Genomic DNA, 27,338 nt, shown 5'->3' on the forward strand with positions numbered 1-27,338 from the left:
ATTACAATCTTAAATTAGTATTAAACTACTTTTCAAAATTTTCTAATTATCATTTATGCAAATATGATCCATATTCAGATGGCAAATTACTCATATGTACATTCATAAAATTGTTTAGAACTGGACCTTTTAGAGGTTATTCTGGGAAGAAAAAAAACGAAAAGGTTACTTTCTTCTTTTTTAACTAAAAAATTTCTACAAATACAGAAACCAAAACTGAGTAAGTCACTACTTTTTGCATGTGAGTTGCTTAGGCACACTTTGCCAGCCATCACCACCTCCACACATACCATCCACCCCACCACCATCACCCACCAAGCAAAAGCTATAGGCCACCCTTTCTCCTCATCTCTTGTGATCTGTATTTCCAAATAACCATGCTAGCACCATCCTAATAACTTAAATTAATGTGGGCTCCACAATTACATCTAACCAAGTATAAGTTAGACTTTGCTTTGGCAGTGAGTCTGAGTTGCTCTGCTGATGGAAAGTCATGGAGTATTGATAATGTATACATGGCCCTTCATACAGGTATATGTGGATAAATTCTGGTGAAGTATTGCAATAGGAATCAACCCTCTTCCTTCCAGTCTGTTTTCTTCCAAGTAAAGCTCCATGCATTAGTATAACACACTTGCTGCCTCTTAATCCTTCTTCAAATTCCTTGTTAAAAAACTGAAATGGCAGGCAAATAACAAGTTCAGAAGAAGAAACCTTGTAGGACTAAGAGCCCTTCGTTCTCTTTTTCTTCCAGAACGTTGTTTAAAATGTAAGTTGCTTTCTATGATAATTAGTTCTCTTATAAAAGTAACGATTTGATTTCCACTTGTATAATTGTAGGTAATATCTCCTAATTGATTTATTTATAACCTGGGCAGAGATATATAATTGCACTTACTGGACCTCATCAACATGTGTTGCAAATAGTAGAAAACATTATAGCATAGTAAAATCTTCAAAATTTGAGTTGGAGGATTCAGTAAAACACTGCCTCAAATTTTTAATTAGTTTCTAAATCTATCTAAATGTGATATTTTGTGTGAAGTAAACATCAATTTATATATATATATATATATCTGATAAATTTCACATTAAAGACACATCAAAAGCTATAATTACATTCATTGCATTATAGTATACTACAAAGATGTCTTCATTTTAAAAAATAGACCTTACTGTTCTTTTTTCCCAATTCAAAGATTCTACTTTTTTCTTGAGATAGCATCTCTGACATCAAGATGCATACCATAGTTTTGTTAACATTGTTTTTTCTTTCTTAGTGGTATAATATTAAAATACTGGTGTCCTTAATACTCATTGACATCTTAAATTTGGTGAAATATGGTAAGTTGATTTTCATCTGTTTTGGACCTATACTTTGAAAAGAATGCTAATTTTATACTTTTTTTCCCCCTAAATACCTATACATTTGTAGAAATAAGTCATTTAAAATGTGATTTTCTTAAATAAATTGAAGAGAAAATGCTAAGATTTCATTTTTAAAAATTTATATTTTACTCTGAAGGAATAACCAGACATCTTGGAGTTAAATATTTCTTTCAGAATGAGTATAGAGGAAAATCTTTAGAATGTCTTGAAGTGTTTTATTTATTTATTTATTTATGTTTACCTTAGTTTGGGGATGCCTAAAAATGCAATGTGTTAACAGAGAAGTTGCTGTTCTTCTCAATACTGTGCAGTCACTGGCTGATTATCTCATGTGGAGATGATGGTAAATGTGAAGCTCAGAGCAAGGACTGTGTCCATTGTAACAGGTGACCTATGCTTTGCATCTGGCAGAACTGCACAAAGACTACCCAAAAGCTTAAAATGTTGCAGATGTCACAAAAGCATGAAAAGTGACCATGAAGATTAAAAAAATCTCTCTCTTTCCCCTGTAGTAGATTATACATGTCAAGACGTTGTTCCATAGATGATCGGAAGTAGAGCATCTCTCTGAAACTTGACATGATGAAACATTGCTTTCTCCAGTGAAAAGATGCTACCAGGTGTATACAACTGTCTTTTTTTGTAGTTTAGATCTTATGTTCTTTATGTACACTAATGTTTCTGTTCTTTGCTTTTGGCTCTTGGTTAGTCCTTTCCCTGGTACGTACTAAAAAGAAGACATCAAATAATAGCTATTAAATGCTGTTAGACAAACATTGAAATTGTTACTGTTTTTCTTTGAGGATTCCAAACAATGCTTCCTATGCCTCCTCTTTTTTCTTGTGAGGGAAGAGGAGAACAAATACCATGTAGGTCAAATACTTTCACTGTAATATAAAATGATCTACAAAGGGAAATAGAAACTAATAAGCATGTTAAAAAATACTCCAGACATTATATATGTACTTATTAAATTATAGAAAGCATTTTAACAAAACCTAAAACAGTAGTGAAATTATGTTGTGAACACATATAAAAGAATAGCATCTTATTTTTTAGAAATTACTTAGTAGCTCACAAGTTTTCTGAAGGCAAGGAATGTGACTGTATTTCAAAGTATCCACAATACCTCTGACACCATATTGTTCTTAATATAGTGGACCCTTGGTTGGTTTCTCATTCTCATCCTTTTCTTCTTTCATTGAAGAAATGCATAAAAGAATCATCTTCAGTACAGTATTCCATTTGTATGGACAAATTATGTAGCAATTCTTGTGGAGCAATAACATTAGGATGTACCAGAAAACCATTTTTTCCAAGGATCTCTACCAGTAGTGAGGGATTGTTTGGGTTGCTCCACATCCTTTCCATTCCTTAAAATTGTCAGTTTGTTTTATTTTTGAACTTTTAGTTATCCAAGTGGTATACGTAGTTATATTTTGTTCTAATTTCCAAGTTTATTAGCCGTGTTAGCATTTTGTCACTGTGACCAAATACCTGACAAGGAAAACTTAGAAAAGGAAAAGTTTATTATAAGCTTACAGTTTTAGAGATCCAGTGTGGGTGGGAGGTGAGGCAGAACATTATGACAGAATGGTGTGGTGGAGGAAAGATGGTTACCTCATGGCAGCAAGAAATGAGAGAGAGAGAGAGAGAGAGAGAGAGAGAGAGAGAGAGACGAGAGGGAGGAAGGGAGGGAGATGGAAGGGGAGGTGGAGGCAATATCTAAGGTACCAGAGACCAAAATATAATCCCCAAAGGCACATCCACGTGACCTACTTTCTCCAGCCACAACCCACCTACCCACAGTTACCACCCATGCCATCCACTCAAACTATTAATTCATCATATGGATGAATCCCCTGATTAGCTTATAGCTCTCATCATTTCACAATCTAATCTTTTTATCTTCTGAATATTCCTTGATCAACAAAAAAGATTTGGGGGGACACCACGTATCCAAGCCAAATAGTAGCCATTAGGATATTTTCAGCCAGGCATGGTGACACATGCTTATTATCCAGCAACTTGGGAGTTTGAGAAAGGAATGTGGCAAGTTTGAGGCCAGCCTGGGCAATTTAGCAAGACTTGATCACAAAATGAAAAACAAAAAGGACTGGGAATATAGCTCAGTGATAAGCACCTCTCAGTTCAATCCCCAGAATGGGGGTGAGATGTCTTCTTATGCGAATTGATTTATATTTTTTCTTTTTTTTTTTCTTTTTAACTGTACCATTATTTTCTTTGGTTTAGAACTCTAAATATTCTTAACAGGGGTATTTTAGTGAATGCATATATCACACATATTTTTGTCACTGTGCCTTTACTTCTCATTTTCTAGAAAATCTTTTGATGAACCAAGGTTTTAATTTTAATAAGTTTCAGTGTATTAAGCTTTGTCTTTATTATGAGTGACATTTTGGTTGTATGGAATAAATAGCTCTATGTTATAAAGATGTGGTCTAATGTGCTGTTGAGCTTTATCATTTTAACTTTCTCATTTAGGTTTTATAACCCACCTGTGATTGATATAGTTGTGGAATAGTTACTGATTTTTCACAAGTATCTATTATTTTCCTGGAGAAATATCTGAAGATCTATCTATCATAGTATCATTGATTGGTGCTTTACCCATTATAATGCTATGTCATCTTGTCCCAATTCAAATGACTATATTACTGAGATTTTCATTATGTGCAATTCTCTTTCATTGATTTATTTGTCTACACTTCTGTCAAAAACATACTATTTTGGTAATATTTACACAGCAGTATTCATATTAACAATTTTAATTGTCCTTGATTCAAAAAGCCTTGTTTATTTTACTTATTTATCTAATGATTTGTCTGTAGATTATTTCTATACTAGGCTTAAAATCATATTATTTGTGAATATTAACCATTATATTCCTTCATTTTCAATTCTCATAGTGTTATTAATTTTATTTACCTCATTTTACTGACTGTTGTAACAAGTTTAAGAGCTGTAGTAGAAGAAAATCTTAAAACATTTCTGATATATAGTAATAATCATCAAGTATTTCAGAATTAGCTATAAATCAGTTGTAGGCATATCAGAACATTTACCAGATTGAGGAAATTCCCTTCAAGTTTTAATGTATTGAAAATTTTTATTTAAAACATTTGCTTAATTTTTTAAAAATGCTTCTTTTTCAAATGTATTGAAATTTTTCATATATGATATTCTGCTTTATTCCTTCAAATACATTAAATAATTTTCCAATTTTAAGAATTATTTTTAATTGCAGAAACTACATATTTAATTGAGCTATAATAATAGAGATTTATAAATTTATAAGCAAAACTAGTAAGTTTGCTACTAAAAAGTTGTAATATTTTTAAAAATTTCATATTCATTAGAAAAATGTTTTTAAAAATCTTAAAGATATTTGAATACTTTAAGATCTGTAATGATGCTCCTTTTTTTTCCTTATTATTGGTAGTTTATGACATTTATTCTCACCCAGTTTTGCTACAGGTGTGTCCCTTTTATTAGTTAATTTTAAAGAATAAACATCAACTTTCATCTGGGAAATTAAACTTAATACAAATCAAATTAATACCATTACTCACTCACTCTAAAGGCAAAAATTTTCAGACTGACAGTAACAAGTGTTTACAAAGCCATGGAGTTCTATTTTGTTATAAGTGAGAATGTAAAATGTACAAATTTAAATTTTGGTGGTTACTTATAAGATAAACTGAACTATTACCAAAATATCTGGCAATTTTATTCTAAGATATATAGTGATAAACCCAACCTGATCTTTTATTAAAATTGGGAGCCATCTTGCCACAAAGCCATGAAAAGATAATTTCGGCTTTACTATAAATTACTGCAAATTCTGAACCTGCTTGGAATGCCTGCCCTTGCCTTGAACTCACCCATGCCTGACTCTCTGACCAGATAGCAGCCCTCTCTGAAACTTAGTGACACCTCATAAATATTGGCCTTCCCTGGACAGACAACGACCCTCTCTGAGGCTCGAATGGTCCACATAAATTCTGATGTTGGGGCCAGCAAAAAAAAAAATGTAAACTACCGTTAGTATGATGCTTGTCAGAGTTCTGTTATCTGTAACCCCCCTTTGTGTAACTTTCTGGGCTATAAAGCTGGGCTGTAGGAAAGGTGGGGTGCTGTCTTGTTCCCGCCGTTTTGGGAGGGAGAAGCAGCCGGACCAGTCGAAATAATAAGCTTGCTTTAATTTGATTTTAATTGGAGTCAGTGGTCTTTTCTTGCGTCCTGGTCTAACAATAGAAGTTGCAAAAAGTTGAACACACGTTTACAGACTTAATTAACTTCAGCTATTGGTGATTTGTTACTTCTCTCTCTCTCTTTTTTTTTTTTTTTTTGGGTTTGTCCAGTTAGAGGTTTATCAATTTTATTAATCTTGTCACATAAATAGCCTTTGTTTTTTAAATTAATCCATTATTTTCCTGATTGCAATTTCATTGATTCCTGCTCTAATTATCATATCATCTTTTCTTCTTTCTTTAGGCCTAGTTTGGTTTTCTTTCTCTAGTTTCTTAAGATGGATGCGTAGTTTACTGTTCTTGGACTGTTCTTTTCTAATATTTTCATTTCATTAGTACATTTTCCTCTGAGCACTGATTTGGCTGCATGTCCACAAATTTTGGGAAGTTTTCATTTAGTTAAAATATTTGTTAATGTCTGTTGAGGCTTCTTCTTTACCCATGAGCTCTTTAAAATATTCATGTTTTGTCTCCAGTATTTGAAAAAGTTCCAGCCCAGATATATTTATATTGCTGATTTCTACTTTAATTCCATCATTATCCAACAGCACAGTCTATGTTCTTTTGGTACTTTCACAGGTGTTAATGAGTTTTGTGGCCTTCATATGGTCTGTCTTGGTGAATATTCCTGTGACTTGTGAAGATTTTATGTACATAATATTCAAGTTGATTGATGGTACTCTTTAGGTCATCCTTACTGATTTTCTGTGGGCTCTACCTATTAATATCTGAAAGAAGGCTGTTTAAGTCCCTAAATAATAGTGGCCTTGTCCATTTTGCCTTTCAGTTGTATCAGTTTCCTTTATAGTTGTGTTGTGAACTTCATACTCATTTACTATTGTTATGCCTTCTGGGAGAAATGACTAGTTTGTCCTTATAACACTCCTCTTTAGGCCTGATAATTCTTCTTGTTCTGACATCTACTTTCCCCAAGAGCTGTGTTTTCATTACTGTTAAGATGGTATGTCTTTCTCCATTCATTTACTCTTATCTTTGCTTATGTGTTTTAAAGGGGTTTCTTGTAGACAACATTCAGTGACCCTGGAGAGGATTAGAGTAGAAAAGTTTTCTTTCCCAAGCCAGAATAAAGGTCTGGCTTCATTTTGAATAAAGATATTGATGAATTTTGACAAATGCCTTATATCTATGTGATCTATCTTTTCCCCTAGAGAGTCTGCTTTTGTTTTGAGAAGGCTCTGGTATATTTTATAATGATTCCTTTTCTCTGTGAGAGTTATCAAGCATATTTTTCTTACCTTTACCAGGAGTTCTTGGTAGAATTCTCAGATATGAACTCCATGAAATTATTGGGGTCCCCTAAGACTGCCATCTCCAAGTGTTTCTTACTCTCATTGTAGTCCACACCGATCCTCCAGTAATTAATTGCTCAAAATTATCATCTCAAAGTGCCTGCCAATGTACAGCTTTGGAGGTATCTGTTCCAGGTAGAGGGATCTCAGCTTTGTTGCTCTGAACATACCTGCTGCTCTGGATTTTGAGGTAACTGTTTATCCTGTGACTTCAATTTCCAGTGATTAAAGAAAGGCATTCATGTTCATGTTTTCTGGCCTTTTCTTATAATGATAGAATATTTTAACTAAATGTTTATATGTCAGTTTATATGTCAGACCTGAAACCAGAAGGTGTAATGGGAGATTTTGGGGGGCAATGTACAATCTTGATTGTGGCATGGTTCACACAGATATAGGCATTTGTCAAAATTCACCAAACTGTACCCATAGGATTTGTACACTTTGTATTATGTAAATAACACTTCAATGAAGATGATTGTAATTTTTGAAAAAAAAAAAGAATATGCCTTGTTTTTTTCATTTTTATCATATTATAAAATATATTTTATTGTTTTTCTTATTTATTTTGTAATTGTTATTTTAAATCATTTTGGTATTTTAATGGTCCTTATATTAGGTTTTTATTTCATAATTTCTTCTTTTTTAATGCATATATTTAAAGATATAATGTTTCTACTGATATAACTTTGGCCATATTCCACAAATTTGATGTACTTTGATAATAAGTTAAAAATATTTTCTAATTTTCATGGTGATGTTTTTTTCTTTGACACATGTATTACCAAGAAATGTTTTATTACTAAATATCTCGGGCTGTTTTGCTTATCTTTTGTTATAGGATTTCCTATAATTACTTTAAAGCTAAAACATTCACACTGTAAGATTGCTTTTTTTAGTGAAGTGTTGAACCTGCACCTACCCAATTTTTTTTTTTCTGACCAATTCTGGTAAATATTCCTTATGCATTTGAAAAGAGTGTTTACTTTGCATTTGTGTGCATTATTATGCCAAAGGCAATGTTACATTTAGTATATTTGTTGCATTATCTAAACTTTTCATTCTTAATAATTTTTATCTACTTATTCTTTAAGAGTAAAGAGTTAAAATCATCATTACAATTCTAGGTTCATTTGTTCTTATTTTCATTATACATTTGAGTCCATATTATTAAAACTCTACATTATATGAACTGTAAAAAAGTCAAGCCTATTAAGAAAAGAGAATGAAAGAGTAGTTATGAAAATATGTGTGATGTGGGAACTGGCGGGATTTTTGTCCGAGGAAAAGATAGGTTCAAGAGATAAGTTGTACTTCACACAGACTATAATTAATAAAAAAAAAAATTCAAAATTGAAAATAGTTAAGAAAGTAAATTTTAGGTATTCTCAAAATAAATAAATAAATACTTAAATTTGTGTGATGTGATGCATGTGCTAAATCACTTGATTTAACCATTCCACAACATAAGTGTATAAAGATATATATCTACATCAAAGCATCATATTATATGCCATAAATTATTATATATTTTTTTTCTATTCAGTTACAAATGAAGAAAAAGTAGACAACTCTGTCCATTTTATTTGCCATTTTAATATTGGGATCTAGGAGATATTTTTATTTAGTGAATATAGGCCTTTTGTTAAATTTACACACACACACACACATCACATGCACACACACATGCACACACACATATACATCTAATGCATGTATGTTTTTCCAACTATTTCTTTATATCATTGCACTTAACTAAAACTGAAAGAGAATACAAAGCAGTTCAGTATTATTTCAGAAAAAATTGCCAATCAGCACCCCCCCAAAAAAATAGTGAAAAATGACTAGGAATGATAACATATTTGAGTCAAGCCTAAAAAGGAAGAGGGTTTCCAGAGTTACATAGTTCATCACTACAATAATATGGCATAATAACCAGTGCAAACAATGCTGATTCAGTATCAGAACTGGTGCTGTATAACTTAAGTATGTACAAATTTCATTTTTTTCCATTCTATCACACTAAGCAAAAAGCCAAATAAAAAAGAACTGTGTGTCTTTTTGAGAAACTGACATACAATTGTGGAAGGACCCCCGATAATTTTCTAAATTATATGTATGTTACCTGGTATTAATAAAGTTATACTATTTTTTCTCTTTACTCTGCATTTTATACTCATCCATTTATTTTATGACCTATTTATAATTACACATTAATTTCTGAAATCTCTCTTTCTCTTTGTTTTGTTTTTCAAGTAGAGCATCATTTTTCTTTTTTTTTTTATTTTTTAATATTTATTTTTCAGTTTCCGGTGGACACAACGTCTTTTTTTTATTGGTTGTTCAAAACATTACAAAGCTCATGATATATCATCTTTCATACATTTGACTCATTTTTCTTTTGTTGATGCTGCCCAGACAGTAACCTAGGGCCTTCACTCATATGTAGAATTTAGAACAGGGATCAGTTGATGAGAAGTTATTTCTGATGAGAAGTCAGTGATGAGTTTTATCTTGTTCTCCTGAATGGAAAACATCTTTGATATTTCATAGGTGCACTTAACACTTTCTCATTGCTCTTCCTTTGCAGAAATTTCTTTATTGTATAGTTTACCATGGTTTGTGTTTACTCTTGAATTTTTTTTTTATCTTTATAGTACTACTGTTATGGTTTGGATATGAGATTTCCCCCAAAAGCTCCCATGTGAGACAATGCAAGAAGGTTCAGGGGAGAAATTATTGGATTGTGAGAGTCCTAAGCCAATCAGTGAATTAATTCCTAATGGCTTTAATTGAGTGGTAACTAGAGGCAGGTGGGGTGTGGCTGGAGGACATAATTAATGAGGGCGTGGCTATAGGGTATATATTTTGTATCTAGAGCTGGAATCTCTCTCTGCCTTCTGATCATTATGTGAGCTGCTTCCCTCTGCCACAACTCAAGCCCCATGGAAGGGAGCCGGCCTTCTCTGGAGTAAGAAACCATGAACCCTCAAAATCTTCCTCCGCTACTGTTGTTCTGGTCAGATCCTTTAGTCACAGCAGCAAAAAAGCTGACTAAAACAACCACTTACATAAAATTTCAATTTTATTTTAATTATTTCTTAACATCTCTGTCTCATATACCTATTCTCTTTAGGCCCCAACTACTTGATACAGTTTTACAGACTGTGGATTCATTTATTTATAATCAGTGATTTTCTCCTTGTTTTTTAGTTTGAAAAGTTTCTATGGCTGGTTTCAAGTTTGTTGGGCTTTTCGTGATCTTTACTGTGCATACAAGCCCATTAATTTCAAATAATTTAATTTTTATCTCTACACTGAAATTTTTAAAATTATTTTCATTTTTCCGTTCATCATGTTCCTGTTTTTCTTTTGGTTCTTGGATATATTTTTGTAAGATAGCCCATTCAATACACTCAGTTGCCAAATCCTTCATTCTATCATTCCTGTATATCTTTTTTGTTAACTGACTTATCTCCTGGTTTCAGGTCACATGTTTTAATTTTTATTAATTGTTGTTCGTGGCTGAATGTTGTGGTTTGTGCTTCTGATTCTCTGTTCCAGGTTCTATTCCTTTTCTCTGAAAGACAGTTTTCTTGCAGTTTCTTCTGATTTTTTTAAAATGCTTTTCAAGAATGTCTCTGGAGTAGTCCCTTATCTAGATGTGGGTGATCCCTGCTTATAAGGTGAGGTATTGTTAGAAGGAAGATGGCGGCAAGGGGAGTGCATTGCCCCCGTGTGCTGCTTCACTGTGTGGGAGTATGACAAGTCAGGACGGCTAAAGGATATCTTGTTAGGAATTTCCAGCAATAGTGGGGTGCTCCGGAACCTGGAGGAAGGATTTCCATCGCACGAGGATCGGCTACGGGGACTCAAACGCGAGAGGTTTGTCGCACGGAGGGTAACACTGCTTATTCAGCAAATCGCCCCGCGGCTAGAGTCTGCAGCGCGCGCTGGGAAACGAGGAGATAGCGATGCAGGGATACAGTGCTGCAGTTTCTGCCAGCCGTGCAAGCACCATACTCAGGGCTGAATTCTGGGTTTGAGATGGGGGAAGGAAGCGGTCCATCTTGGTTCTCCACACCGGTCAGACCACAGAGGAGGCCAGCAGCCACCATGTTGGAAAGCTGACGTCACCATCCCTGTTTTCGACTGACCGCAGCTCATTCAGCCATAGAACAGGTAATTTCAGGCTGCCATTCGCCTGCGGCTTGCAGACAGATTGCTAGGGTTCAGTGCCTGGGTGCTTCTTAGAACCTGCTCTTATCAGNGGGTGGAGAATGGGAAATGCAGCGGAGCACAACAGACACTAGTATGGCAATATGTAAATCAATGGATGTGTAACTGATGTGATTCTGCAATCTGTGTATGGGGTGAAGGTGGGATTTCATAACCCACTTGAATCAAAGTGTGGAATATGATATGTCAAGAAATTTGTAATGTTTTGAACAACCCACAATAAAAAAATTAAAAAAAAAATAAGGTGAGGTGTTTCTTGGGTCTCTACTGAATGCTTGAGACCACTCAAAACTTCTCATCTCCCTATTTGGTATTACTGAGTTTATAGATCATTGGTTGTTTCTATTACATGGCAGTTGTTCTTTGGTTGGCATAAAAATCTCAATCTATGTAAATTAAATTTATTATTTGGCCTAAAATTCAAGCACCTAACACATTTTTTTCTGGACCTGTTCTCTGCACAGACCCATTTGCCTAGATACTAAGCTCACAAATTCTAGACACTTTGTCCCATTTTAATCTTGTATATCAGTCCAATCCCTTATCTATGCCTGAGTTCCTCTCCTGTGAGATCTCTTCTAGAAGATTCCTTCAGGAAGAAGCACTGGTTACCATAGGATAGGTGTCCTTCACTTCTCTCCTTTCAGGGATTATAGAATAATTATTGCTTCTTAAAAAATGTTAGATCTAGTAGTTTCATACAGTTTTGTTGTTTTTGTTTTTGTTGTTGTTTTGTTTCCTGGTTATTTTTGCCTAGAAGACTACTCTTATATTGTGAAGGGACAAATTAATCAAGTATATCATATAATTATAATTATCCATTATTACAGTGTTTATTTTACATTGTTATCATTCTGTTAGCTACTTTAGAATTGGAATCTTGTATCCCTGACTCATAGAGTTTATTATTCAATCACTTTCCATATAACACAAAGAGCTTAGAACACTGTCATAATGTAGTACCCATATTTTGTGTAATAATGTATTTTGATTTTGTACATACAGGTAAATATAAATCTACTACATATCATTATTTTTAATATAGCTGATATTTTCATATTTAAACAGATACTAATTCTGTCATGTGTTCTTTTTTCTTATTACACTTCCTTTTTATATCATTTTTCTTTTTTTACCTCAGTTTGTATGCTGCATATTATTTACAGCTCTATCTTTTAATTTAATAATCAGTTCATCTTAATTTTTTTCCTAATTTCGATATATTTAACTACCTGATGTTAGTAATAATACATTTTAAATTTTAGAATTTTTATTTGTTTTCATAGATTTCAAGTTTTGAAAAAATTCCTTTGTAAAATTCTCATTTTAAGTTATTTTCCTGAATTCATTATGCATATATTCTTTCTAAATATTTACCTAATAACTTCAGTATAAGAATTATCTGTTTCATTCTTTTTTACCTTTTTTTCCTCTAGACTGTCATTTATTTGTTCAGGTTTCCTGACATAATTAATTATTTTTAATTAAAATTTAGGCATTATTTATTAAAATCTTTTTGGAAGTACTCAATGTAATTTTGCTTAATAAAAGACTGAATTAATTTCTGATAAGAAAAGGATCATGTCACCCTAATAAAATCAGAAATGAGACTATTTACAACCAGATTTAAGTGTCTATTTCTTTTCCCTATTTCTAGGTTTTAGGGCCTTACTTGAAAACCAGATATATTGACTAATATTCTCTTTCCTGGCAAGCCTTGAATTCTGAAATGTAATTCCTATTTGTGAGACTGACAAGAATTCTATTGTCTTTATTTTTTGTTTGTTTTACTTTTCATTCTCACATACAATTTGGCTTAGGACTCAACAATACCTTTCGAAAAAAAAATGGATAATGTCAAATTCACCTCAGAATGCCCATTTCATGCTGAGATCTCTAGCCCACAGTTCTCTTTTTAATTTCTGTCCAGACCTAAAGATGTAGCTCAGTGGTACAGAGCTTGCTTAGCAATACGAGTCCCTGTGTTTCATCCCCAGCACTGCAAAAAACAAACAAAAGGTTCTATCTTAGTTGCTCTGTAATGTTATTTGGAGAATAACTTTATGAAGAATTGGGTATTTTTAAGTTATTTTTATAAGTTTGGTTATTCTGATGGAATAATAATCAACATAACCAGAAGTGGAAATGAGATGTGTATTTTTGAGTTGTGTTAACAGATTACATCTTCTCCAAATGCAAATCCATTATCATCATCCTTAATGTATACCTCATTTGAGGCATGAATTATTTAAACATTGTTGTCTAAATTGATGAATCTAAAATTTAATCTATACTGAGTTGGAGACAGGAGAAGAACAGCCCACAAATTACTAGGTTGAAGGATGATGTTATTAGAAACACCAAATTGTGGTAATGAAATTACATTCTTCTCCTAGATGAGTAGTTTCTAAATTTTAAATAGGTTTAGTTTAAGACTGGATTTTCTGTCATCAAATTTTAAAAACATTCCATTTGAATCTTTATAGTTGTATATGTTTCAAAAAATATACAGCTTATTCATAAGGGAATATATTTACCTAATTTATAAATAAGAAACAAAAAGTATATTAGGATTTATATATTTTTAACTGGTAGAAGTTTGAGTAGAAAAGCTTTTAAAAAATTGTTAACAGAAAGCACATACTTAAAAAATTGTGAATTTAGACTTTGTCTTTGGGAAATAATTTTTACTAGATTTTGGCTTCCTGGAAGAAATCCAGAAGTTCTAGTCTTACTCAGGAAAATGTTAAATTAAAATAGTGGTATACTCTGCAAATCACAATTAGTCCCTTTGTTCTACACTGACAACAAACAACCACATATATCTTTTATTCTTGATTAGCTTCATCTAATAATTAGACCATGTAAGTGGGAATCCATATTCTTTCAAAAACATTTCCAGTCCATAAAAGAATATTTTAATTAGTTAGTTTTATTGATCAGTCAGAGAAATATTTTAGGCACTAAGTAAAATGCTAAATTCATTTTCTGAACTGGTACATCCTCTCAATTTTTATTTACTTGAATTGTTAGGACTATTGAGAAAATGAAGGTTTGTTACAGGACTATTATTAATTCAGTCTGATTACCATTGAATCTTATAATCAGCTTCATATTTTAGCATGAATAACATGCAATTTTGCAGCTTGAAAAACAACATTTGATTTTTACATCTTTATCAACATCAATCCAAAGCTGCAAGTTACTTATTAAACAGCACAATTTGATACATATTCAGCTCATAAAATATGAAACTCTCATCTCTCTATTTAGAATAATTTGACTTTCGGGTGGGGGAGGGACTATCATGTTGATATTGTACAATTCATTAATGAAAAATATGCAGCTATATATACCTATAAGTTTTGCAACCCAAAATTGCCCCAAACTTCTGCAATTTCTACTTTGAAATAATGCAGTCCACCTGTATTCATATTAAGAAGGCAATATTTATGTATTTCCTCTATGGCAGATAACAGATTTCATATTTCTATATATCTTTGGGAAGACGTTAGACAGACTGGTTTTCCATGCATGGCAATCATCTTCTTTAACTGGCAGCATTTGTGACAGAATAAACTCCATTAACTTGTTCTATTAGTGCTCTGTGCAGTCAGCAAGATCAACACTGCATAGAATGATGAAATGAATAACAGACTTCCTCAGAGCCCTGCCGAGTGCTTTCTGCCACCCAGAATATATAATTACTGCTCACATAAACAGGTAGAATTTGATATTCTGTTGCTCAGGCAATCCCTGGAAATTCAAGGAGCTTCTTAATGGAAAAAATAAAAATAAAGTCTTTTCTCACTTTACATACAAAGACAATTTTTATATTTTACTAGGGATCTATTATATTAGAAATAATATCATAGATAAAATGTTATCCTTTTGCTCCCTGTTGGATTATATGATGACCAAACAACTTGGCAAAATCAAAAGAGCATCAGATAGAAAAGATTTTTCTGACCAGATGCCTCCCCAAGGCCCATTAGTTACTTGTCGACAGCAGAACACAGGGTGAGCCAAAAACAGAGTAAATGGGAGCTAATGAAGCCAGCAGACCTGAGGATACTTTATCGAATATAAGTAAACAGGCGACAGATATCACACCATTAAAAATAATCCAAGCTGCGTGATTTGAAACAGGTATCTTGCTCTGCAGATGGCACAGCTGCTAGTACTCATCTGAAGAGAGGTATTCTGTTTTAGAATAACTTGTGCAACAAGGAACATTAGCCACTTCAGAAATATAAATGGGTTTTTCTTCCCCTCTGCCTCCATTCTCTGCTGCCTGCTTTCTCCCCTCTACAGCCCCCCCTGCCTTGCCCATTTGAGATGAAAGCTAGCTTCAGAGCTGACTAGCTGCACGGGTCTGCCAATATAAACCTCGAGTACATTACATTTTAGTCTAACAAAATATAGGAACCATGAAGCTAAGCAATCACAAAGGAAATGATTGAAAGGAAGAGTCAGAACAGATGTAGAATGAGGAGAAGCATGAAAAAAAAATGAACATTAAAATAAAATCTGAGCCATTTTTTTTGCTAGCAAGAATGAGTTTATGATTTGCAGATTGAATATAACTAAGAAGAAGTGTATTTTTCATAACAATGATTTATATATTCAGTCTTTTGTTGGAAAAAGAATTCTTTTGTATTACAGCAGTATCTCTTTTTGCTCTTATACTTAAAAGTCTTTCTGCATTTCTATTATAAGTCCCTAGATCGAGTGTTTTCTAAGTTGGCCACAAAAATTCACGGCAGAAAGAAATTTTAAATTCAAGATATTATTCTTGTGGTGGATTTTCTAGGCTATTAACATTTTTCATTTTTCCATTTGTAAGTTAATAGGACTATATAACTTGCTTAAATATCCTAGTTATGGAAAAGTATTCATGCTTCCCTACTTAAGTATCTTTTTCCTCAAATAAAATATAAAAAAATTAAATGATGTAGTATTCTCATTCAAATCAGTAATTGCATGTTTATAACATCCATGCCATCAAGAAGTTACCTTTGGCTCCACAGAATCACTAAATCTGAGATCAGTAATGATCTTAAAAGTCGTTTAATTTGGTCAGGATATAATAATTACTCCAGGCAATAAGGAGAGAATATGTGCAAAATAGTTATAGAAATCTCCTTACATTTTATTCAGGATGAAATCCTGAATTACATTTTATTCAGGATGAAGTCAAGGTTTTTGTCCATGAACAATGGTAAAGGCCATCATTTCCCTTAAGGTAAGTTCAAATGTCATGGTGTGTCTAATCTGATTTCTGTTTGACTTCGGAGGAATGCCAAAAGATAAAGCATGTTGTATATTTATATCACTCATCAATATCAATCTGTATGTCAGCCTTCATATTTTTTCTCACATTGCTCTTAGAAATATGTTATAAATAATGAGAATTATAGTTTTATATATAATATAATCATATTTACAAAAATATTTATTTTCTTTAAGTATTCGAGATATATGTTAACTTGGCAAAAAAATGAAGTAGACCAAAAGACATTTCCAACTCAACAGAACCCAGCATGTATAGATACTCATAAAAAGAAAAAAATATACAGAATATTGGAAACTAAAATAAATAAAAGACTGAAGAAGAATAAAGAATTAAAAAGTGAGTGAAAGGAGATGAAATTATAGCAACAAAAATAGTTTGTATTAGATAATGTAGGGCCTTTCTATCATGCCAGATGTTTGATATTTATAATAAGTGATATATAACTGAATTTTTAAATAATATACTGCTATAATTAAATATATTCAGGACAATCTGGTGACAAAGTTTTACTAGTTAGGAGACAACTCAAAAAACTCTTGGCATGGAATCATTTCACTAAATGTACAGAAGAAGCAAGAATAAATCAGTGTTAGAATTAAAATATGAATAAGTTTTGATAAACAGGATGGAGGTGCCTCCAAGTGAGATCAAGAGGACAAGAGAATATGAAGACTTTATTTGAAGACATTTTGAATTTAATTGACATGGAGATTTTAAAGGTGGACTCCTATCACAATTTCACTATAATGATCTGATGTTAGTTTATTGTTGACACCTTAAAACTATGAGAAGTGGAGGGTGGACAGAACCAGAAACTTCAGGAATGTCATCTTTTAAGTTATAAACTGAGAAAGAGGATCCTATAAAAGACACTGGGAAGCAAAATTCAGGAAAAAAAAAGGTAAATTTGGGGTTATATAAAAGTGAAGGATAGGAAGTTAGAAGGAGTGGTTCATAAGACAAAATACTGAAGAAACAGAAGATGATAAATACTGCAGAGCATTTGATTTGTAAATTAAAAGGTCAAGTGAAGCTGGTTTAGTGGAGTTGTTGAGGCAGGAACATGCTAGTTTGAAGACTGAGTAGAGGTGATAAATAGAGCCTGATGTGCCATGAAAGTAGGACCAAGTCCATCATATGCTGCTTAATATCCCCATGTGAAGAACAAAGCCAGCTATAAGGAAGATTTTTAATAATTTTGTGTGGACAGAATGAGAGAAATTGACTGATTCATCACTATTCTTACCAGACATTGAGCAGAAAGGGAAAAATAAGAAATTGAGCAATAGCTAGATGAAAATGTAATATTCATAAATTTTATTTTCTTGTATTTCTATATAGAAATTGAACAGCAGTTTATGGTATCAGGAATGAAGTTTGGAATACATGACATTAATGGGGAGGTAAATTGTGAAACAAGGTCTAAGTCATGAAAAAGTGCAGGGTCAAGAGCCCTGATCCTGGAGGGAAGGAATTAGAATGGGAGTGGCATAGATAAAAGTATAGATGGGCAGTTTCCAAACTAGAACAGTATTATATAGATTATACATTTTCTAATGTAAGAAGGTGAGGCAATTTTCTTAGTGTTTAACCACTCCCTACTTTTTTACACTAAGAAAAGTTGTAAATTTTCATAAAAGAAAAATAATGATAAATACTGGCAAGAAAAACAATTGATATGCAACAATGAAGTGCAACTTTAAGTTAGAAACATCAATTTATCACCCATTCATAAAGCTCAGAAGTTTTAAATACAAGATAGTCTAGAAAAAAATGACTGTAGATAATTCTAGAATGAGAAAATATGGGTAAAAGAGCAGTGAAATCAAGTAAGCTAAGTAATCCAGCAGTTCTGATAAACATATTCTAAGATGCTCAAATAGGAAAATAAAGCTGGAAGAAGATCATTGGCCTTTGTGAGAAAGGAAAAATCAACAAATTATATATTTTTGGAGGCCCTAGGGCAAGGTTTCCAGAACTGAAGAAATGAGATATAAGTGATAAATTGTTTAGTCAGAATATGATATCAGCATTTTGCATGTCTGAGATACAGAAAAATTCTTATCCAAAGGATGCAGCCATAGAACGGCAGTGGCTAAAATATACCTGGGTTAAATTTATAGAAATTGGATGGATCAAGATGCTTTTTAAGTTATACTATTGAAGAAGTCCCCACATTGATATTGCAATGACCTGTAGTAGTAGCACACGTTGAAAGAGAAAAGAAGACAATAAGTCAGGTGCAAAGTGTTTATCATAAAACAGACCAGACATGGATAGTGAAAAAAGTATTCAGAAAGGGGAACAGGCAGTGTATTCCAGTGGCAAGAACTTAAAGCAGAACTGGTTTGTATATGGAAGTAGAACCAAGGGAATAGGAATGATTGTAAAACAAAAGGATACTAACACAGCCTATCCGAGGTTTTGGGGATAATGTTGTATATCTGTTTGAGGATAGTACAAATGACACAAAATCCAAGTGCAACTTCAACATTCCAATGGAAACCTCAGTTTCTATTTTATTATTTTTAAAAGTAGTAATTGATTTTGGAGTACTAGGGATCAAATCTGGGGTCTTGCCTTGTACATGCTAAGTAAGAACTCCACCGCTAAGCTACATCCCCAACCGTTTTTATTTTATTATGAGACCAGCCTTGAACTTGTAATCCTCCTTCCTTAGCCTCCTGAGTAGAGTAGCGAGAATTGCAGGCATGTACCATCACATTTTGCTTCATTTGATTAGTTTGAGTTCAAAAATTTATTTAGTACACATTTTGACAGTTCTTAGGTTACTTACCAAAGATGATTGAGAAAATATGTATTAGAGGATATCAGAGTTTATAAGTTCTTATGAATGAAAAAGCTTCTCTATTTATGTGAATTATTAAGCACTGACTTTATCACTTTTATTCATAATTTGAAATAACTGTTAATAGAAAATCTGCTAATGGCATTTATTTGTACAGGAAGTGGAATCAAACCTATTTCTTCCCTTAAGGGCATAATAACTTATTTGACATATCACATAAATGATAAAGACAGTATGCGTTTCAGGAGTAGAAACAGAAACCAGACCATATTATCTTATCTTCCTGGAAGCCTCAAAGAGTACTCTCTCAATGACCACTGCTCTGCTATTGTTCTGATGAAAGTAAGTGGAGTTAAAGGCTCCTTTCATGTCCTCAGACATTCTAAAGGGCATTTATAGGAAACAGAACAGTCTCTGAATTTTTTCATTCCCTGCTGGATCTGCCTAAGGGAATAAAGATAATTATGATGATGAGTTGTATCATTATTATTTTAATTTATTGAGTGCTAATGGTGCACTCAGTACAGTAGTAAATAACAGAAAGGAAATGGTCCCCACTCCAGTCTCAGGACAGAGACAGGACATGATAACAAATAGCATCAAAGGGGAGGGCAAGTTCAATTCTTAGTGCCATTTTTGAAAAACTGAATATGGAATAGATTACTTAAGCAGATAGCTATCAAATAAATGGGAGATAAAAAGAAGAAAAATGTGAAATAAGTGTTCTGTGAATAGTGGAAACATAAATAAAACTTATAATTGGTAAGATAATGTAGGACCAAATCAACCAAACATTTAATGATAGTTTCAAATATGCAATTCCATCATCATATTAAATGTCACATGATACTACCAGCCTTTGGTTTGAAATGTATGGGTGTTAATATGAAATGGACCCACATATCCATACTGAATGACCCAGAAGCCCTCAATGAGAGTGCAGGGAAAGTTAGACAATAAATTAATAATCATGGGGCAGATGGAGATATAGGAGCTATAGATACAAGAGGAATTGTCCTAGTCTGGAGTGATTACAAGGATGTGCCTTGTAGAATGGCATACAGAGACATTGATCCAAGGAGAGAGAGAAAGAGAAGGATCAATGTCACTGTGGGAGAGAAAGAAGGTAGCACAGAGGTAGAGAGACAATGAAAATTTCCAGGGAGTTAAATAATATGAAGTTGTTGTTGCAGTCACTGCGTGAAGCCTACATGCATTTCATCCTTCTTCTACACTAGACAGCCAGTATACCTATAATACATTACTTTTGTTTTTAAAGGGATTTTTGATAGTTACAAAGAAAGAATTCTCAAACTTTCAATGCAAAAAATATCCAAAGACACCAGAAAACAGTTAACATCCAGTATATCCATTCAGGAAACGTAAATGGCAATAAAATAGGTTCAGTGGGCAATGATACAGAACTATTTATTACATGAGGCAGTCTGGAGAAATGAAAATTGATATAAGATTTGATGTTTTAAAATGTGAGACACCATTAAGGATAAGAATTTAGTGAATATGTGTCTTAAGTCAATTCTGGTGATAATAACAAAATGCCAGAGTCTAGGTGGCTTATAGTCAACAAAAAGTTATTTCTCAGAAATTTAGAGAATGGGAAGTATAGGATCAACTCATGAGCATATTCAGTGTCTGATGAATTGGGCCCAATTTCTGGTTCAGAGAAATTACCCTCTCACTGAGTTCTCACATGGTGGATGCATAAAAATAAGTTATTGTGGACCCATTTTAAAGGGTACTAATTCACCCTTCAAAACATTTCAAAGCATTTCACCCTTTAAGACATACCATCTATAGACTGGGAATATAGCTCAGTGGTAGATTTCTTGCCTAGAATGTACAAGGACCTGGATTTAATTCTCAGTATCACAACAAACAACTTCAAAAAAAATCTTCAAATGCCATAAATTTAGGGGTTGAGATTTCAACATATGATTTTGAAGAGACAAACATTCAACCATATCAACATCTATTTTTCTTTCAATTCTAATATATAAGTATTTAGGTCAGGTTCTTGAATTTAAAACAGATGGGGATATCACATAGTAAAATACTAGTAGTTCTTTAAGTTGTTATTTTGGCAGAAAAAGAAATTAAGTGGAAAATTCCTCAAAGAAGACATAATGAATTAAAGAAGTTATAATTGAAACCTGGAATCATTTTTCATGTTAGCTTCTGTCAGAATTTTTTCTTCCCTGAGTACAAAGCCAATCAATTTCAAGATATAATTCAAATATCTTATATCCTCATTTAAAAAATTGTTTCAGTTGAAAAATTCTTCATTCTAGAGTATCATAAAAATTTACATATAGGTTTTTTTCTTGCATAGATCTTACTTAAAGTATTTTATCTAAAAATTACATTGCCATTTTGCCTATAAATGGATGAAACTAGAGAAGATCATTCTATGTGAAATAAGCCAGACTCAGAAAATCACAGATTGTATGTTTTCCCTCATATTCAAACGCTCGAGCACAGTAAGGGGGAAATGGGGGCGGGGATCAGATATCATAACCATAGAGGGAAGATCAGTGGAGTAAAAGGAGATTGAGGGGGGAGAGGAGGGACAGAAAAGGGGGAGAATTGCAGAATGAATCTGACAAAATTTTGCTATGTGTATATTTAAATATACCACCATGAATTCCACCTTTGTGTGTGTGTGTGTGTGTGTGTATATATATATATATATATATTTCATCAACTACAAATAAACAACTAGGCATGATTTTGCAACCTGTAATCCCAGTGACTCCAGAGGCTGAGTCAGAAGGATCACAAGTTCAAAGCCTCAGAAACTTACCAAGACCCTGTCTCAAAAAAATATTAAAAAGGGTTGAGGATGTAGCTCAGTGGTTATGTGCCTCTAGTTTTAATCCACAGTCCAAATAGATAGATAGATAGATAGATAGATAGATAGATATAGATAATGACTAGAGTAGAGGAAGGTGGGGAGTAGAGAAGGGAAAAAGGAGGCACCAGGGACTGAATGAGAGCTAATTAAGTGTCATGCAGGTATGATTGTGCCAACATGAACCCAACAACTATGTATAACTACAGTGTAATAATAATTAAAAATAAAATAAAAAATATATTGCCCAATATAAGTTTATGGAGATATTTTTCCTATTTTCTTCTAGGATATTTATAATTTGCATTTCACATTTAGTTCTATAAACCATCTTGAGTTACCTGCCTCTCTGTCTACTTCCTGGGATAGTAGCTATCCTATGATATGTCACTATATGTCAAATCCATACTATAAACTTTTAGGAAAACCAAAACCAAAAATGTCTTAGAAATGTCAGATCAACATTTGCATCAGACTAATTAGGAAGGAAAGCAAGGTTTTATTTAAGCTTTTTATAATAGTATAGGGAAAACAGAATATGGTTTTAGAATACCTCTGATGAATTAAAAGATGGAAGGATTATTTTTAAGAGTAAGGGTGAAGAGGGGAAATTATAGACCACAATGCAATATTACCAATTTGCTAACTGACTGTACTCAAAGAGAAAATGAAATTTCTCATACCTTTCTGACAAGAGGCAGTTTATAACATGGATTAAGGCACCCACTTAGATTGTGTCTAACCTCCCTCAGAACTCTAGAGATCAGAGAATCTTGATTGATGATTGTAATCCAAGGAGATACCTCCCAGACCTGGAGAATATCTCCCAGACATTCTTCGATTATAAGAAATGTTTAAAAGAACTTGCATCTCAAAAGAACAAAGTAAATAAAAGCTATATAAAAAGAGAGGACAGGGGCCTAGAGTTAGGAAGAAGTCAGTCTAAATACTAGTCAAGTTAAAGGGAAAGGAAAGACCACCTTCATGGGTCCAATTTCAACTGAATCCTTCAAGATATCTAGTATATTATAAAGTATTATTATTCATTTCTTCAAAAACAATTTTGTGACCTAAAAATTTCAATATTTCAGAATATTTTATTTTTCCCATCATTTCTGAAATAGAGCAGGGGCTCGAAATATTATGGTACTTCAGTTGATAGAACTCCACAGTTTTACATCATATGAGGGTACTTTTTAAAAAATTTATTTTCTTTTTCTTTTTTTCTTTTTTTTATTTTTTATTGTTGGTTGTTCAAAACATTACAAATTTCTTGACATATCATATTCCACACTTTGATTCAAGTGGGTTATGAACTCCCACCTTCACCCCATACACAGATTGCAGAATCACATCAGTTACACATCCATTGATTTACATATTGCCATACTAGTGTCTGTTGTGCTCCGCTGCCTTTCCCATCCTCCACCCTCCCCCATCCCCACCTCTCCCCTCCCCTCCCCTCCTCTCTCTCTACCCCCTCCACCTGCNAGGGCGGTTCCGGGAGCCGGAACTCGGCCGCCCCGCGCTCGGTGTTCACTCCAATAAGATCAGGTTCTAAGAAGCACCCAGGCACTGAACCCTAGCAATCTGTCTGCAAGCCGCAGGTGAATGGCAGCCTGAAATTACCTGTTCTATGGCTGAATGAGCTGCGGTCAGTCGAAAACAGGGATGGTGACGTCAGCTTTCCAACATGGTGGCTGCTGGCCTCCTCTGTGGTCTGACCGGTGTGGAGAACCAAGATGGACCGCTTCCTTCCCCCATCTCAAACCCAGAATTCAGCCCTGAGTATGGTGCTTGCACGGCTGGCAGAAACTGCAGCACTGTATCCCTGCATCGCTATCTCCTCGTTTCCCAGCGCGCGCTGCAGACTCTAGCCGCGGGGTGATTTGCTGAATAAGCAGTGTTACCCTCCGTGCGACAAACCTCTCGCGTTTGAGTCCCCGTAGCCGATCCTCGTGCGATGGAAATCCTTCCTCCAAGTTCCGGAGCACCCCACTATTGCTGGAAATTCCTAACAAGATAGCCTTTAGCCGTCCTGACTTGTCATACTCCCACACAGTGAAGCAGCACACGGGGGCAATGCACTCCCCTCGCCGCCATCTTCCTGGCTGCTGACAGATCAAAATTTATTTTCTTATACCTTTATTTTATGTATGTATTTTTATGTGATGCTGAGGATTGAACCCAGGACTTCACCCGTGCTAGGCGAGTATTCTACCACTGAGCCACAACTCCAACCCCATATGAAAGTACTTTTAAAATGCTGCTTGAGGGGGCTGTCATTGTGGCTCAGTGGTAGAATGCTTGACTAGTATGTGTAAGTCACTGGTTTGTTCCTCAGCACCACATAAAAGTTAATAAATAAAACAAAGGTATTGTGCCCACTACAACTAAAAACATTCTTTAAAAAAACATAAATGTTACTTGAAAAGCCATCAATAATAGATAAGATTCAGCCTTTGATATAACACACAGAACCACTGGATTCATATAGGAAGGTATCTGGAACTTTGGCCTAGCTGTAGTATAATTTCTACACTCTGTGATTTGAGAACCTACCTTTATATCTGAGGAAAGATACATTAGGATTTTGAGATTTGGTTAAAATGCCACTAACTAATAATGTATTTTATCATGTTTTAATTCCATATATTATAACGATATCTAGACTTTCCTGAAAATTCTATAGGTCATTCAGCTCTACTGTAAACACAGGGACTATCCCATTCCGGAGAAGAGAGAAAAAAGAATTTAATTTTGAAATAGTTTCCCTCTTTACCCTGTACTTTGAAATTTGATTGTTTTTCACAATTAACTATTGGATTTAATTTTAGCAATTCTATGAATATAAACTCATGAGTGAAAGCAGATAATGGTAGCTCAGTAATTGTGGTCAGGGATTTTTCCTGAAACAATTGAAGTAGATGTCTATCATTTTATGAGAACATTTAAAGGAAAATGTACCCTGTTCCCCACTCCCCTCCATAAGTTCTGATAAGGATTTGCCATGAACTGCCTTCCCATGTGATAGAAGTCATTGCCCCTTACTTTGGAGAAAGACAGTGGGAAATAAATTTATTATTAAATAAGAGATTATTATAACAATCATGTGTAGTGGTGGATAGAATGTATACCACAAATCTAATATAAAAGTCAGTCTCTTTCCTCTCTCTCTCTCTCTCTCTCTCTCTCGCTCTCTCTCTATCTCTATCTATCTCTCTCTCATTCTTAATACTTTGAATTTGGAATATGTCCAAAGATATCCAAGAATTTGAACATCTTCAAAGAGATAGGACCCATATGATTTAGGGGAAATAAAATTATATATTCTAAATCAGATTTAGGTAACAGATCTTATTTATGCCTTCCACAATATAGGAGGTAGAGCATAGAATACATAGATGTGACTAAAGTTAATTTTAGACACTAAAAAATTCCCAGTGAAAAGATAAAAAGATTATTATTAAAAGAGTATTCTGTGTCTTTCCTTACTTGTCATATTTCCTGCTTAAGAACCTTTTCTTAATTAGACAGAAGTATCCCCATTGGGCTTAGGAGAATTAAGTTTGTTATAAAGAGAAAATAGGCAATGCCCAACTATTGGACCTTTGCAGTGGACTTTTGGGAAACTAAAGGTATATCTCTGAATGGAGATGGATTTAGAGATGATGTAATAGGAAGAACTTGGAAGATAATTCAGGGACAGCCAGACTTCCTGGCCATTTGCTCTAATTAAAAAAGGAGAGGATTGAGAAGGGAGGCCAGCAATCCTGAGGCCAGCAATGAACTTAAGGAGGAGAAGCGTCAGCAATGAAACACCCACAACTACTTCTTCCATCATTTTTTCCATCACATAATATGATGTTTTAGAGTGTATAACCCACAGCCGATGGTGAATGGTTATGCTACTATTCTTCTTGTTACTGTGGGAAACAATTTTGCAACTCCAAATGGCTTTTTAGGTTGAAATAAGATAGACTGTCCCTGCTTCAAAAGTGCTTCATCTCAACTTGCATTGCAGTATATAGACCACCTTAGCTTCCCAAGGTTCTCAGATACTCATTACTCCCTATGTCACAGAGATCTGAGTCCATGACAGAAAAATGTCTAGGAAAAAATAAGGCAGAATGTTTAAGAATGAGAGCACTAGAGGCAAATCTTGCTTTATATCTTATTTCCTTAATCTTTCCTCATTCCCTGTTGTCTACCATCAAACCATCATTAATTGATATTAACTGTACAATAACTAAGTATATAAAAATTACTGTGGTCATAAAGTTTTTCAAAAACGCCTTATTTAGTTCCATTGACAACATGATTGGACAAATATTAAATATTTATAATGGAAAATCTTGATTTTGCCAACAGAAAACAACGCTATAGCAGCTTTGCTTGTCAGACTCTGGACTCCAGACAGTATGGATTGTATGATTGTATGTTAACACCCTGAAAGGCATGGAAATTAATGAAAAGGGGCCAGAAGTATGGCTGGGACCTAACATATGGTGATCATTCAGGGGTAAGAGTTTGGTGTTGTGTATGGGAATGATCATTGGTCAGGGAGATGTGATCCTGGGAAACAAACCATTAAGCTTTGAATAACTCCACAAGTCTTAACAGACTTATTTTATGTATTTAAATTTTTAGAGTAGTTTTAGCTTCATTGCAAAAATGAAAGGAAGATATAAAGATTTCCGTATATCCAGCCACACATACATACCCTCTACATTATCCATATCCCCCACTAACATGGTACATTTGTTATAGATGATGACCCTATACATTATCATCCAAAGTTCATAGTTTATATTAGGGTACATTCCTCTATTTATAGAAGGAAAAGTGGCTGCAGTGCCATTTGCCATCTTATACTTTATTTTATCATTAATGATGATTTACAGAGATGTCCTCCTATAATGCTTACCTGGACTTGAAATCACCCCATTTATATACATCATTTTTGCCTGGATTACAAGATAACTGTCATCACTACATAATTTTCTGGCAAATATTTTTTTGTTGAAAGCAAGATTACCTGAACTGAACTTGGTTCAATTGATTTATTCAATGAAGATACTAAGAATAGCATTTGAGAAGTTCAAATTAGTCTAAAACTAGTTAAGGAGCTAAGGGATGGAATAATGCCACA

Source organism: Marmota marmota, unplaced genomic scaffold (genome assembly GCF_001458135.2).
Source record: "Marmota marmota marmota unplaced genomic scaffold, marMar, whole genome shotgun sequence".
NCBI lineage: Eukaryota > Metazoa > Chordata > Mammalia > Rodentia > Sciuridae > Marmota > Marmota marmota.